Below are 15,172 nucleotides of genomic sequence, written 5' to 3'. Positions count from 1 at the left end.
TTTTTCATATTTTAAGGTAATTGTTCAGTTTTTCTTCCATTTCTATAATTTAGCTTTTAAAATTCTTCTTGAGCTCTGCCAAGAAGGCTCTGTGCTTCAGACCAATTCATATACCCTTCTGAAATTTCAGATGGGAGTACAGTCTCAGTACTGACCACTTTTATATTTGTGTTTTGATCCTTGTCCCCATAGAAAGATTCTATTGTCTTTTCTGCTTTGTTTCTTACTCACAATAATCATACTTTTCCTGGCTTTTAAAGTAGATTTCTGCATCTGGGGCACAGGGGGCTCTATCCCCCAGTTCTTGTGCCTTAAACTTAAGGCTTTGCATTTTGTGGCCTCTGGTTCTTTCAGCTATAAGCTTAAATGCTGCAACTAGGTGATACAGTGGATAGAGCACCAGTGCAGGAGTCAGGAGGTCCTGAGTTCAAATCTCACCTCAGACACTTGACACTCACTGGCTGTGTGACCTTGGCCAAGTCACTTAACCCCAATTTCTTCATCCTGGGTCATCTCCAATCATCCTGATGAATATCTGGTCACTGGATTCAGATGATTCTGGAGGAGAAGTAAGCTGGTTATCTTCATAGCCCTCCCTCCCTCAAAACAATGTCAAGTGCAAGTCATGTCATCATTTCTCTGATGGCATTATCTTCTTTGGCAATAAAGGATGAACACATAAAATACTGCCACTTACCTGGTGTGCTGAGCTGAAAAGCAGAAAGTTGAAAAGCAGAAGTCAGGTGAAGTCTTTTTGGGTTTCCCCACAGTTACCCTGGAGGTAACTTGTTAAATGTGGGGTAGGGGTGGTCTGGCCACAGGAGATCTCCTCTGCTGAGCTTGAGCATAGAACAAGGTCAGCAGTCATTGATACCATCTGTGGTCATGTCTTCTTGATTCCCCTGGGATACTGAGGTATGCCTGGGGTCCCGGTGTAGGTAGTTGTGGCTTCACTCCCCTAGAGTTCAAGATCTTCTCCTGGTTCATTGAGGTGGGGCTGTCTGGGACAGCTCTGGTTCTGCACTGGCCCTCTTCAGTTACAGCAAGAGGAACCCTCCTTATTGATCTTTGTAGCCTCATGTGCTAAGAGACTGTTTACCCCTTCTGCTGCTGACACTGTTCTAGGGTTTTTCCCAGGGAGATATTCTCTGCATTCATCAAGGTCAACAAGGGGAAGGAGATAGCAATTACCAATCACTCTGCCATCTTGGCTCCCAGAACTGGAAACTTATAGCTTATTTCTTGAACTCAACTTAATATTTACCTCCCTTGGGATTCTAATATCCACAGCCAGCTCACATTAGAGAAACAAGCCTGAGAGTGAGTTTTAGTGTAATATTTAGAATGCTCTCCTTGCTTCTGCTTGGACCAAAGACAGAACCAAGACTAATGGATGTAGGATGCAGAGAAGTTGATGTAAGTTCAATGGGATATAAAATTTCCTAAAAATCAGCGCTATTCCAAAGTGGAATCAGCTTCTTTAGAGGTAGTGAGCCGCCTCTTGCTTGATATCTTCAAATGGAATCAGATGAGTGCTAGTCAGAGAAAAGACAGAGGAAATTCCTGTTCACGTATGACCAAAATCAAATCTTGGATGATTTCTAAAGTCTCTACTAGCTCTAAAATTGTAATAGTCTAGCAATTGCCTACCTTAGAAAGGTTTTTGTAGCAATAAAATGAAAGAAAAACAATAGAAGAAGAATGACATAGTGTATGATGAATGAATCTTGGAATCAAAAAGACCTGAGTTTAAATCCAGTCTCAACCCATGTGATCTTGAGCAAGTCACTTCACCTCTATTTGCCTTAGTTTTCTCATCAGCAAAATTGGGATAATAATAGCACTGGCCCATCAGGGTTCTGGGGATGAAAAGAGATAATATGTCTGGCACATAGTGTTGTTCAGTTGTTTTAGTCATGTTTTGCTCTTTTTGGCCTCATTTGGAGTATTCTTGGTGAATTTACTGGAGTGCTTTACCAGCTCCAGCTCATTTTACAGATGACCAAAGTCAGGCAAATAGGGTTAAGTGACTTGCCCAGTATTACAAAGCTAATAAATGTCTAAGATGAAATTTGGAATCATGTCTTCCTGACTCTGGGCATGATTTTCTATCCACTGCACCACCTAGCTGCTCTTATGTGCTTCTCTGGAACATAATAGGTGCTATATAAATGGTGTTCTTGTTCACAGCAGTACCTTGATGAAACTATGTATGGCAGGCAGAACTAATCTATTCAAATGCTAGAATACTGTAAATGGAGGGGAAGGAGAACACATGAGTGCTGATTCCAGGGAAGCATAGCTGGGGAAATCACTGAAATGGGAGTCATGCTTAATCATGGGATACTTGAAAACCACTTGAGCAATGGAAGATCATTATTGATTCAAAACTGATCAATATCATTCTTCATTAGCTGAAGGAGTCAGAAAGCTAAATTCCACTGAACCCATTCAAGACTGTGGAAAGGAACATTTAGCATCAGATGAATTTCTTCAGACTCATCTGTGTGCTGCATGTCTGAAGCCTGACTAGTCTCTAATACAAATACTGATATAACCAATAACATAGTCAATGCTGGAATCCACAGAATCATAGAATTTTGGAATTGTAAATTATATTAGATACCATCTGATTCAACTCCCTTATTTGACAGCTAAAGAAAATAAGGTGCAGACAGATTATTGTTTAGTGAAAAAAATCCCAAGAGTCTGATAGTTGGGATACCTGGGTTATATCGCCAATTCTGCTACCAACCATTGTTGTATGGTTTTGGACAAGTGGCTTAACCTCTTTAGCAAGTGGCATCAGAATATGTGGTTTTTGGTTAACCTTCTAACTCTCAATTCTGTAGTCATATGATGTGCTCTAAGTCACATGGCTAGCTACTTGAAGAGGAAGGATCAGAATTCAGTTCTTTGAAATCCTGAATTTGTGAGGCTTTTTTGCACAAGCTATTCTTCATGTCTCTAATAGCTTATGTGTTATACCTGTCTTTCAGAATTCAATCTTTCATCAAGACTTAATTCATGTATGAAATCTTTCATGACTCATCCATCATTACGGTTTTCTCCCTCTGAATTATTTTACATTTCGTTATCTGGGGATACATTATATACACCAGTAGAATGGATACTTTCTGAAGGCAGGGGGATGTTTTGATCTTTTATATCCTGCCCAGCATAGCTCCTTGCACTTATCAGATATTTAAGGAAGACCTGTGGAAATGAATCCTTGGAGATGAGACTGATGGATCCAACTTGTAGAAGAAAAATCAAATTTCTAGAGATCATTTATGAAAGAGTTTTTCCCCCCATTATGTATTTTAAATGTAGTACTCATGGGGAATAGCTGTCTGTATGATTTTTTTCTAGAAAGTGAAGCTTTAAATGTGAATTAAACAAAGCAGACACAGACTGGGTGAACACAGATGTTCCCAGATGTTCCCTAGCCTTTCTTTTGGCCTGTTTGTGTGCTGTAATTGATTTTTCACCTGGAACAATCTCATCGTGCTCCAAGGAGTGAGAAACAGCTTGTGTAGGAATTCCTGAGGATAGGAACATGACATTTCATTAGAAACAGGGTTTGATCTGCATTTGAACTGCTCTAGGAAGGGAAAATTGCTGAGTTTCTATGGCCAAAGGCAGAGAACCTGCTTCCAAGGGAGAGGTGAGATTCAACTTGATGGAGGATTTCTTGCATCTGACTTTGCCTTTCGAGGCTCAATGAATTTGTCCTTGAGCAGCAGTTAGAATTTCGAGATTAATATACACTGAATGAGTTGACTAGTCACTGAAGCAACATTTGGTGAACTTGACTTGAATTTTCACATTCATGCTTGGATATTTTGATCATTCTGTGATCTTTTAAACAAAGTGATTCCCTCCTTCAGCACCCCATCCATGCCTGCTAATGCTTTGAAATTACATATCCTCTCACAAATCCTTCAAAGTGGGCCCATCGAAAATGCTTGAAAATCTTCCTTTTGGCATTTGTGGGGAGTCCAGTGGAAGATACAAGTTCAATCCTCCCTTGTTCTCACTACATAACCTACCCATCTTTTTTATTTTTTTCTAACGACATCTTTTTGAAGACATCTTGTGTACGGCTCCTGGTGTTTCTAGTTCTTTGTTGGTCATATGAAATAACGAGTTTATACTGACTATGGGATCTATGGTCCTTTAGTGATCTGTGGCTTTATTGGTGAGACTATGTAAGAACTGACATCACAACAATGACATTTTGTTTCAGGAAGAAACTTGGTACCGTTAAAAGTACTGAATACTTTCTTAAGTACAATATAATCACCTATTTCCTCCTATTCACATCAAGCCCAAGTTGACTGGGCATCTTCAGTGTTTATTAGTTACATATACCTATGAAATACATCTGGGGGAGAGAGACGTGTAATCACTGATATTTTCAGATTCTGTGATTCATTTTATTTGCATACACAGGAAAATGTGTGTGTATATGTATGCACATGTACATATACATGAATATTTGTACACATATATCTATGTAGCAAAGGAATAGATAGGAGTACAAGTATGTAAAATCATCATAAGGAGAAATGGTGAATTTTCATGGTGCATAGCTCTCCACAGTTTCACTCACTCAATCTTACCTATCTCTCCTGCCCATTTATTAAATATTTACCATCTATTTTTTATCATTTCTTTTCTATTGATTGTCATCTATTCATTTATATTGTCTGTATAACTATTATCTCTCTACCTATCTATCTTTCTACCCATCTATCTATCTATCTATCTATCTATCTATCTATCTATCTATCTATCTATCTATCTATCTATCTGTCTGTCTGTCTGTCTGTCTGTCTGTCTGTCTGTCTGTCTGTCTGTCTGTCTGTCTGTCTGTCTATCTCTTTGTCTGCCTGTCTATCTATCTCTCCTATCTATGTATCTCTAGATTCCACCATTAGAGTGCAAACTCTTTGAAAGTAGGGCTGTTTTTACTTTTTCATTGTATCCTCAGGACTTAGCCTTGTGCTCATCATAGAGTCAGTTCTCAATATATGTTGATCGATCGATTGATTATTAAAATCTGTTCCAAACATTTTGGAACCACTTTAATTATTCTGTTTGAATAACCTTTACCTTAAAGCAATGGGTACATATAAATTACCTATTGGATACCAGATGCTTTAGGTACTGGTGTTCAAATGTAAAAATAAAACCATTTTTTGGCCTCAAGGTATTTGCCTAATACTGAGACAGAGGAATCTTGTTTGAATAGCAATTCTTCTCTTTCCCACTAGTTACCTCTGTCAAATTACTTCCGTTCCCTTTTGACCTCCATTTTCTTCTCTTTCAACATGTGAAGAAGGACAAATTGTATTCTATATGAAACCCAAATCCCTCACCATTTTCTGCCTTAGCCTTCAGTTATAGCTGCACAGGTTTCTGTACCTCTATCTGCTGGCCTGGATGCTCCCGAAGACCTCAGGTTGCTTGGTCTCTGTTTTTCCCTCAGAGTCTCTGGCCTCAGTGACATGCCCCCACCCCCCAGCTCTAAGTGTTTTAGCTGAATTTACTGGTAAAGGGCTACTTAACTAATAATTCCACTTAAACATTAACTTTGTGGTTATTTGTCCCTTTTTAATGTTAACCTTAACTTTTATAATCAATTTCACTTCTTAACACATATTTTGGAAATAAATGTTTGTGGTTTATTTTTATGGATGTCTATGAGTGTTTATGTACATGCATATATGTACATATATACATACATACATACACATGTACACATCCATAAAAATCACACATATACACATGTATCATATATACAAATATATGTGTGTGTATAAATGCATAGTGTCCCAAAAATCTTAATGTTGTTTTAAAATATATTATTAGTTAAGTTAAGCTAACATAATGACTATTACAACTTCAAATTATACTGAGATTTTTATGACACACTGCATTAATGTGGAACTCAATGCAGATGGAATTCTCTATCTCTTATATTAATCATGAAACATGAAGATGTACTAAGGAATGGCCAGGAGCAGGGAAGAAGGCAGTGAGAAAGTACTAAATTGGTGTGTTTTTGCATGCTCTAAATCCAGTCCTATGTGCTGCATGACAAACATGCTGGGGCATGTGACTTTGTCTTCAGTCAAGAAGGAAAACTTTCAAAATGTAACTAACTGCCCTGTTGGTTGGGATTTGTACATCATTAGGGTCACTTGGTCAAAAATAATATAAAACCTTGTTTTATATAATAAAGTTTTATATTATAAAATCCCATTCGTGTGAACTACTTAAATTCTCAGAATGTCTCATGACTTTCCTAATATCTGAGTAGATACATACATATGTGTATGTGTGAACACATATGTATATGCATGTGTCTATATGCATATACATACATCCTAATCTCACAGTAAAAAAAATGTACTCATATACTTATAGCTATAGAACAGGAAGGAACTTCAAAAGTCATCTGGTCCAATTCCTTCATTTTACAGAAAAGGAAACTAAGGACCAAAGGGATTATATGCCACAGTCCCATAAAATCTGAAGAACAAAAGTAGGATTTGAATCAAAACCTCTTAATTTTGAACCAAACCATCTTTCCAGTCTAGCACTCCAATCCAATCTAACAGCCAAGAAAGCTTCATTATGGTAGCGATGGATGCTTTATTTGTGAATAAAACTGCAGATATAGGGAGTGGGGCACTGCATTAAAACAATAACACAAATAACATTGACTTCAAAGAAAAGAAGAAATTCCAGGAAAGGAAAAAAAACATATTTTTAGCCAGACAGTGGTTAGCTCTAGAAAAGTTGTCTTTTTTTCCCCATTACACATTTAATTTCATTAAATGAAACATTTTTTCAAAGTCATGGAAGAGCATGGTGTAGATTTTCTTTATTTGAAAAATAAATTTCCAAGAATCAATGAAGCTAAAATCAAAGAGGGGATATTGATGGTTCATCAAATAAGGGAAGTGATGAAAAATGCACATTTTGAAGAGCAGGTGAATGAATTTGAAGGAGCTACATGGAAATCATTTTTAAAAAGTGACCCAAAACTTTCTTGGGAAACTACAAGGTGGAAAATTACTAAGAAATTAGCTATGATTTTCTCAAAATCTCCAAAGGGATGGAATATAATATGTTACTCAATAACCATTGCTTTGATTTGGATTTCTTCCCAGAAAATCTAGAGATTTTCTAAGATTCACAAAGGATAAGCAATCTCCTCATTGAAAATATGGCACCAGTTCATTCCAGATGACCTCAGTTGGACCACGAGGAGGGATATCTCAAAGATGAATACTATAGACAATCAGTAGCAGCTACATTTGGATGAATTAATTAACAGCCAAAATAAATAACTTTCAATTAAAAAATACTTTCCCCTTGAAAACAGTGGGAAAGACAAAAATCCAAACACATTTGAAATCTGCATAAAAAAAAATTTTGTGATTCATAGGCTTTTCGATGTACGATGACAAAACTATTATTGTTATTTAATGCAGCTTTAGTAAAAAGTGAATAACCCCTACAGTAGGACTACTTGAGTTCAAATCCAGTCTCCTCCATAAGAGGAATTTCATCAGTGTCGTTCCAGGCATGTGTCCCCATTGGACAAGAGGAACAAGGGAAGACTTGGACATGAAGGTGGAGCGCTGTTACTATTATCTTCAAATATCTGAATGGTTGTTTTGCACTTACAACTCTTCCCCATGTGTCCAACCTATCTTTCAAGCCTTGTTACGTATTAATCACCTTCCAGACTTCTTATAGATCATGCAAACAATCTTTGTTGCTATTTCTCACACACGACGCTCCATGTCTCATCTCTATGTCTGTGCATTGACTGTCTCTTATGTGTGGATACACTCCCTACATATTTGCGTGTCTGAGAATTCCTGACTTCTCTTAAGATTCAGCTCAAACACTGCTATAAACTTCTAAGCACTAACTGGATTACTATTGTTATCACCATCATCCTCATCCTCATATTTCTGGAATGATCCTTTTGGTTTATTTTATTGTTTTGTATATGGTTATTATGTTGTAGCCTACTTTTGATTTTTCATTTTCATTTAAAAAATTGAAGTTGCTTTTTAAAGGATTCTGTTGAGTGTTTGTTTGTTTTCTTTATTTAACATATTCTTTCCTTTACTCTTCAAAATCCATTGGTCTTTATTATGTCTGGGACCAAATAGAAGATTATTTTTGGTTTATACAGCTTTTCATATCCTGGTCCCTTACTGCTTTCCAGTCTTTTGACATATTACTCTTCTCCTCTGTGATCTAATGACTCTGATCTCTTCGCTGTTCCTCTCTCAAGATTTTCTTTCAGCTCTGAGTCTTTTCACTGGCTTTCCCCTATGCCTAGAATTCTCTTCCTCCTTATATCTGCATTCTGGCTTATTTCAGATCTCAGCTAAAGCTCCATCTTCTAAGTAGAAAGTCTTCTCTAATCCTCCTTAATCTTAGTGCCTTACCTCTGAGATTATCACTTATTTATCCTGTATATGTCTTGTTTGTACATAATTGTTTCCTTGTTATATCCATCATTAGATTGTGAGCTCCTTAAGAACAAAGACTAATTTGGTTTATTTATTTTGCCTTTCTTTTTTTCACAGACAATTTATTACAGTACTTGCCACAAAAATAACTGTTCAAAAAATATTTGTTGATGTGACATGATGAATGGTAGGTAAGATTTATCATGACTCACTTTATTGTCATCTTGAAAGTCCTGAAATAACTTTTTTCAGGCTTTTGTCCTTTGTTCTAAAGACAAACTTCTTGCTGCTTTTAATTAGTGATCTCTCTGTATCCTTTTGGGGAAAATGTATTTTTCCAATAGTCACCTTGGCACAAAAATTTGATAGGAAACCTATTGGTCTGAATGCTATAGCCGTTCACCCACTTGTTTTTCCCCTAATGATTGATTTATTCATCCATCTCTTTATGTATTAGACATCATTGATCCTTTCAACCATCTATCTTCTTCTCCCTCCTTTTTTCCATTAATTGGCCCTCCTATTCTTTCATTGATCCATCAACAGACCTATTCATCCATCTGCCCATCCATCCATCATATATTCTATGAATTCATCCATCCATCCAACTTTTCAACTAGTTGTTATTGAATTTTCTTTCTGCATTTAGCACTTTTCTCCTCCACAGTGGCAATGCAATTAGAAACCTGAGATAAGTTCACAATCCAACTTGTATTTATGATATAGTTGGAGAGTCAAGGTTAATTCATATGGAACAGTTAAAGAAAATATAAAATTATGTTATATAAGTGCAACTTACAAAGTAAGCAGCTTGGAAGACTTCTGTATTGAAGTAGAATTTGGTTAGCTAAAAAAACATAGGTAGAGCTTGAAATGACCAAGAGTGAATTGACATTAATAATTAAGCTTAATTTACTTACACAATATAAACCGTGCATATCTATGTGGCTAAATCAATAATGATTTTCTGTTTCCCAGTTGCTTGTATGACATTTCCATCTGAGTAATAAATTGTTTACTTCAAGTTTTCCATCTGGTGTACTGAGAGGCAGCAAGCTAGAATAAAAGCTAAGCAAACCTGAAGCTAAAATCAACAATCCTGAATTTATGTACTGAGTCTTTCACAGACTTACTGTAGATGTTTTCTAAGCCCTGTCCCCATCTTTGAGCCTGTTGTCCCATATCTAAAATGAGAAGGTTGAACCAAATTATCTCTAATTATTCTTCCACCTTTAACATAATGATTTCTCCTTTTTTTCAAATATCCCCACAAAAGATTCTCCTACTCCAAGGCCACTCAAGTTTGAGAGGTAGTTATTTTGTTTTAATTGACAGTAAACTTATTTTTATTGCTTTTTAGGCATTTAGTGGTATTCATTGTTATGAGGCTATTAAAATTCATTCAGTATGAGATGGAAGTGATTGTTTCATTACTTTGCTTAAAGAAAGAGGAAAAAAGATAATATTTCACAGGCATATAGAACTATATTTTATAACATTCTAATGGACCCTGGTGACCTTATGAGGTAGGTGCTATTATTATCCTCATTCTACAGATGAGGAAAATAAAACTGAGAGAAGTGAATCACTCTAAAGTGATTGAAGTTCACATATGCTTGGCTTTGAGGCCAACATGCCATTCAGTTTGCCACACTAGTCTTCAAGGTAGAGATGGATGGGATCTATAAAGACTGTATAGGTGCAATGGATAAGTGTCACCCATTATGGGTTGGTGCTAGGACTGGTCTGGTTTAAAATCGCTCCAGTAAGTGATCCTTTGGTAGTCTGGCATGGGATTTATAAGTAAATCGATTTATCTAGTATTATAATTTTTATTATATTGGCTTGACCTACTCACGATTAATTAATGTCTTCATTTATTTTGATCTGTCCTTATTTGTGTGGAGAGTGTTTTGTAAATTGTGTTCATAGAGTTCCTTTATATGTTGTGGCAGATTGAATCCTACATTTTTTTTTTGTCATTTAAAAAATGGAATTTCTCTTTTTACTTTTTCTTGTTGGATTTTGTTGGTATAACCTCAGTCCCCAAGACCATTGGTAGCAGCCTCTCTCATTACTGATGGAAATGAATGTTCAGCTCTGTGGGAGGGGTAGGGTGGCATTGGTGAGAGACGAGAGATTTATTTCTCAGATACTTCCTCTGTGGGGCTTTTCAGGGTCAGTTTCATTTGACCCCTTCTCAAACTTTAAGTCTTCTTTGAGTGTCAAGCCATTTCCAAAGCTCCTAGCTTCAAGAGAAAAGTTGGATGAGGCCAACCACACTTTATTGCTGAAGGAAGAGTGTCCGAGAAGACATGAGTTGTGTGGGGAGTCTCCGTAATGCCCCTATTTCTAGTTTACTGCTCTAGAGACTTGGAGGAGATTTTCCTCAGGTAAGAACCAAGATTCCCTCTTTGGGTGAGCCAGACTATCTCGCTCCCAATGGGAAACCTTCTTTATCCTGTATTGTCTAGTGTATATTTTCGTATGCATACCTTCTAAGATTTCTATTTTTGTTATAATTTCTTTACTATTTGCAATGTCTTTTCATTGTGGAATCGGTATTAGGCAGAAAATAGATCAAAGCTTCAATATAAATCTGGAGGGCCTCCCTCCTTCCAGTGACAAAGTGACCAAAACTTAGATGGGATCTGATTATATCCCTTGCTGCAGGAATGAAGGTCTGCCATGGAGAAGAGTGGGGGGAGAAGAGGCTTCTTTATCTTCTCTTGAGCCACACATACGGGCACAACTCCTCATCACAGGTGAGCCTCACTGTACATAGGGACTTTCCCCTCCTCTTCTTTACATTGGTAATATATAGAAATGCTAATTAGAATAGGAGGAACATTGGAGATTATCTAGTTCAGTGCCAGCTTAAAGATATGGACACTGAGTTCCAGAGAAGTCTGGTGCCAGCAGTCACACAGATGTTAGGTAATGGAGCTGTGATTTGAATCCAGGCTCAATGACTGTATATTCTTCAGTCTAATTTTAGTTTGACTGGAGCATAAGCTTTGTTTGGTTGTATCAGGTGGTAAGCATTATATATAACATGATATATGAATAAAATATTATATATCATACAATAATATTATTGCTGTTTTCATCTTTCATTTTCAGAGCAGCAGTAACATCCCAAGGAGGTGTGAGTTGGATTTACGTGATTTAGAGTGATGCACAAAGTCACCAGCTTTGCTCTTTCCTCTGGAGCCACTGAAGTCTAGTGGCAAGACGAAAGTCAAGACAACTGGTGATGGATGAGAATGCAGTGGAAGGCCTCTTATATGATAATAAATCAAGTAATAGTGAAGGGCCTGGAATTTCAGGCTAAGATTTATAGAATGATTTCAATAATACTACTACTAACTACTACTACTACTACCACTACTACCACTACTACTACTAGTACTACTACTGCTACTACTACTACTACTACCACTGCTACTACTATGGCTGCTGCTCCTACTACTACTACTATCGCTACTACCACTTGCCTTTATGTGATGTTTTAAATTTTGCCAATTTCTTTGCACTTTTTCACTACTGCTCCTCACAAAAACTCTATGAGTTAGATCACGTTACAGTTGTGACTGACTCTTCTTGACCCCACTTGAGGTTTTCTTGGCAAAGATACTGGAATAGGTTGCCATTTCCTTCTCCAGCTCATTTTACTGATGAGAAGCTGAGGCAGACAGGGCTAAGTGACTTGGCCAGGGGTCACACAGATAGTAAGTGTCTGAGGCCAGATTTGAACTCAGGCAGATGAGTTTTTCTGATATCAGGTCCAGCAATGGGCCATCAAGCTGGCCTTCAGTGATATTATTATCCTCATTTCATAGTTGAAGGAATTGAGGTGGAGAGTGGTTCAATGTGTTGTCCGGGAGCATACAAGTGTCTATATAGGTGTCTGAAGTCTTCCTGCCTCTGAGACTGGTACTCTGTCCCCCTCTACTTACCCATGTGAAGACTACTTCAAGATGCTTCTTGAACAGTGGCAGGGCATGCTATCTATCTATCTATCTATCTATCTATCTATCTATCTATCTATCATCTATCTATCTATCTATCTATCTATCTATCTATCTATCTATCTACCTATCTATCATCTATCTATCTATCATCTATCTATCACCTATCTATCTATCTATCTATCTATCTATCTATCTATCTATCTATCTATCTATCTATCATCTATCTAATACATGATCTTAAACACTATGTGTATTTCATTACTTGTATTTCTTAGGTATTTTTATTTTCTTTTTCTTTATATTCTATTAGAAATGAGTCCTCATCTTGTCATTTCTCCCTAAAATGCCCTATCTGTGAAATTTAAGGCTTACCAAAACATATGTTAGAAACGTCTCACCCCATCTGAAATTCTTCCATTTCAGTCTTTTCACTCAAGCCTCTCACTCCACCCCCAGCTCCCTCCTGAGAGCAAACTGGCACTAGATTTCTCATCAAAAGGGTGAAAGATAAAGCTTACTCCCATTCATCTTTTGCCACTTTCCTTATCTTGGCATGACCCCTGTATTGGGGAGCACATAAACACATGTATGTGAGCAGCTGGCAAGGTGAGCAACTTCAGGAAGCAGGGGTGATGAGCACATGGCACATCCTGCATTTTTGAATTTGCTGTCAGACTAAGCTGTTTAATGGAAATGGGCAAGAAGGAATTAAATAAGTGCTGCTGTTTAGGTACAACTAATGTCTGAAGGTCATATAAAGAATATTCTGCTCCATTATCTTTTCAGTCTTCACAGATTCCCTGCAAATGAAGTGCAGTGGCATTCAGATCCTGCCCTTTATTCTTACTATCTATGTGACCAAGGCCATCTTCTTGAGTCTCAGTATACTCATCTATAAAATTTATTTGGAAATAGGACTCTCAAATCAAGTCTCAAATGAAGTGCTGCCTGCAAAGTGTTTTGGCACCCTTACAATCTGATCTGAAAGTTGGTTACTGCATGATTTTTGTCCACGGTTCCCCACCCCCATCTATACCTTTCCATCAAGAACACCTAACCTACTCAAAATTTCCTTCTGATTCTTTCAATATTTTGTGAATATCAGTCCTGCACTAAAGCTATTTACTTGTTATTCCTCAATCTTACTACATGACCAAGGCATTTCCATTTTCTAATTATGGCTTAGTGACCTTGAAGGATTAAATAAACAAGTTAGCTCATAATAAACTGTATCAGTAAGCACCCCAAAATATACCGAGGGTCCTACTACAATAGATTCTTAGATCTGCATTCATACAAGGAAAGCAGCTTTCAAGGGCTTAATAATCACTTTAATCAAGCACAAGTTTCAGAGAAAATCAAAATCAAAATCTTAGCAAAATCAAAAATAAATCAACAGAGAGCACTGACCCTTCCATACATCCACAGTTACCAGAGAGGGAAGCATCAACTTCTGGGTTTGAGTTGGGGCCTCCTTAATGGCTTCCCAGAGTCTCACTGTACAAAGAAACTCTTCCAGTCAGCAAGCCCTAAAGTAAAACCTCACCCTCAGAGTATTTACACATATTTTGGAGCTAGAGGGCATAACCGCCTGACCCAGTGCCTCAATAGAAAAAGTAAAAGGTACTTGGGACCCTCTTACAAAACAACTCCCCTAATCAAGCTTCCCACAATGGGCAGGTCCATCAATGGGTGGGAAAGATCTTCCTCAATCACAGTATTCAATCAGAGGCACTTTTAGTAAAACAAAAACAGCAAAAGATCCTAATTTGATTGCCATTATATAAACCTACTGGAAGATATAGGTTCAAATCTTAATGGTCATTTTCTAGTTATGCCATCAAGAACAAGATATGCCAGTTCTTGGATCCATAATTCCCTCATTTGTAGAATGAAGCAGTACTAGCTATAGTACCTACTGAACACAGTTATTAGGTTCAAATGAGGTCAGAGAATCATCAGTTCAGACCTGGAAGGGATCTTAAACAGACAAGGACATCGAGGTCCAAAGATTTCAAGTGCCATCCTTCGAATCACACAACTAGTAAGCCCATGATGTGAGATTGGAACCTAGATCGTCGTGACTTCAAGTCTAGTTTTCTATACACTATACCATCCTACCTTTTTATAGTGTTTGTGAAGTATTTCGATAAATTTCAAGCAACATTATTCCATTGCATTCACATATCACAATCTATCTGTCTACTTTCTCATTGATGGGTACCTTTTTTTTGTTTCCACTTCTTTGAAACCAAGAAAATCATGATAAACATTTGCATACATATAAATAATTTCCTTCTACCTTTCACCTCTTAGGAGTATTTGCCTAGTAGTGATATTGCTGGGTCAGAAATATAGAATATGATAGATTTATGAAAAAAAACTTCGAAAGATGTGTATGCATGGATTAAAATTAGATGTAAATGAGCAGAGTAATGATTAACAAATTACTTGTTGAATATAATGCTTTAAAACAGAAATTCTTCAACATTTTTGCTGTCATGGACCTCTCTGACTTTTTGGTAAAGCCTATGAACTTTGCCCCCTTCTTTTTTTTCATGGCAATCTGACGAAGCCCAATGACACTTTCTGAGAATGATGGTTTTAAATGTATATGGTAAAATGTAACCTGTTATGTAGAAATACAGTTACCAAAATATTTTAAAAATTAACAGACAACACATGGAGAAC

General features: G+C 37.0%; 1 long non-coding RNA gene across 2 annotated transcripts; it reads left to right on the top strand.

The window, feature by feature from the left end:
* Window positions 1-10,077: 10,077 nt before the first annotated feature.
* Window positions 10,078-11,820, top strand: LOC140528825 (uncharacterized). Of its 2 annotated transcripts, none has more exons than XR_011975313.1 (3): window positions 10,078-10,172; window positions 11,181-11,272; window positions 11,631-11,820. It is a non-coding gene; the product is annotated as an uncharacterized lncRNA (long non-coding RNA). The 2 variants fall into 2 exon arrangements; XR_011975312.1 differs by having other exon boundaries at window positions 10,078-10,272.
* The last annotated feature ends 3,352 nt before the right edge of the window (window positions 11,821-15,172 follow it).

Source organism: Notamacropus eugenii, chromosome 1 (genome assembly GCF_028372415.1).
Source record: "Notamacropus eugenii isolate mMacEug1 chromosome 1, mMacEug1.pri_v2, whole genome shotgun sequence".
Classification (NCBI taxonomy): Eukaryota; Metazoa; Chordata; class Mammalia; order Diprotodontia; family Macropodidae; genus Notamacropus; species Notamacropus eugenii.
Note: the sequence above shows the minus strand (reverse complement) of the source record. Positions and strands in the feature narration are given on the sequence as shown.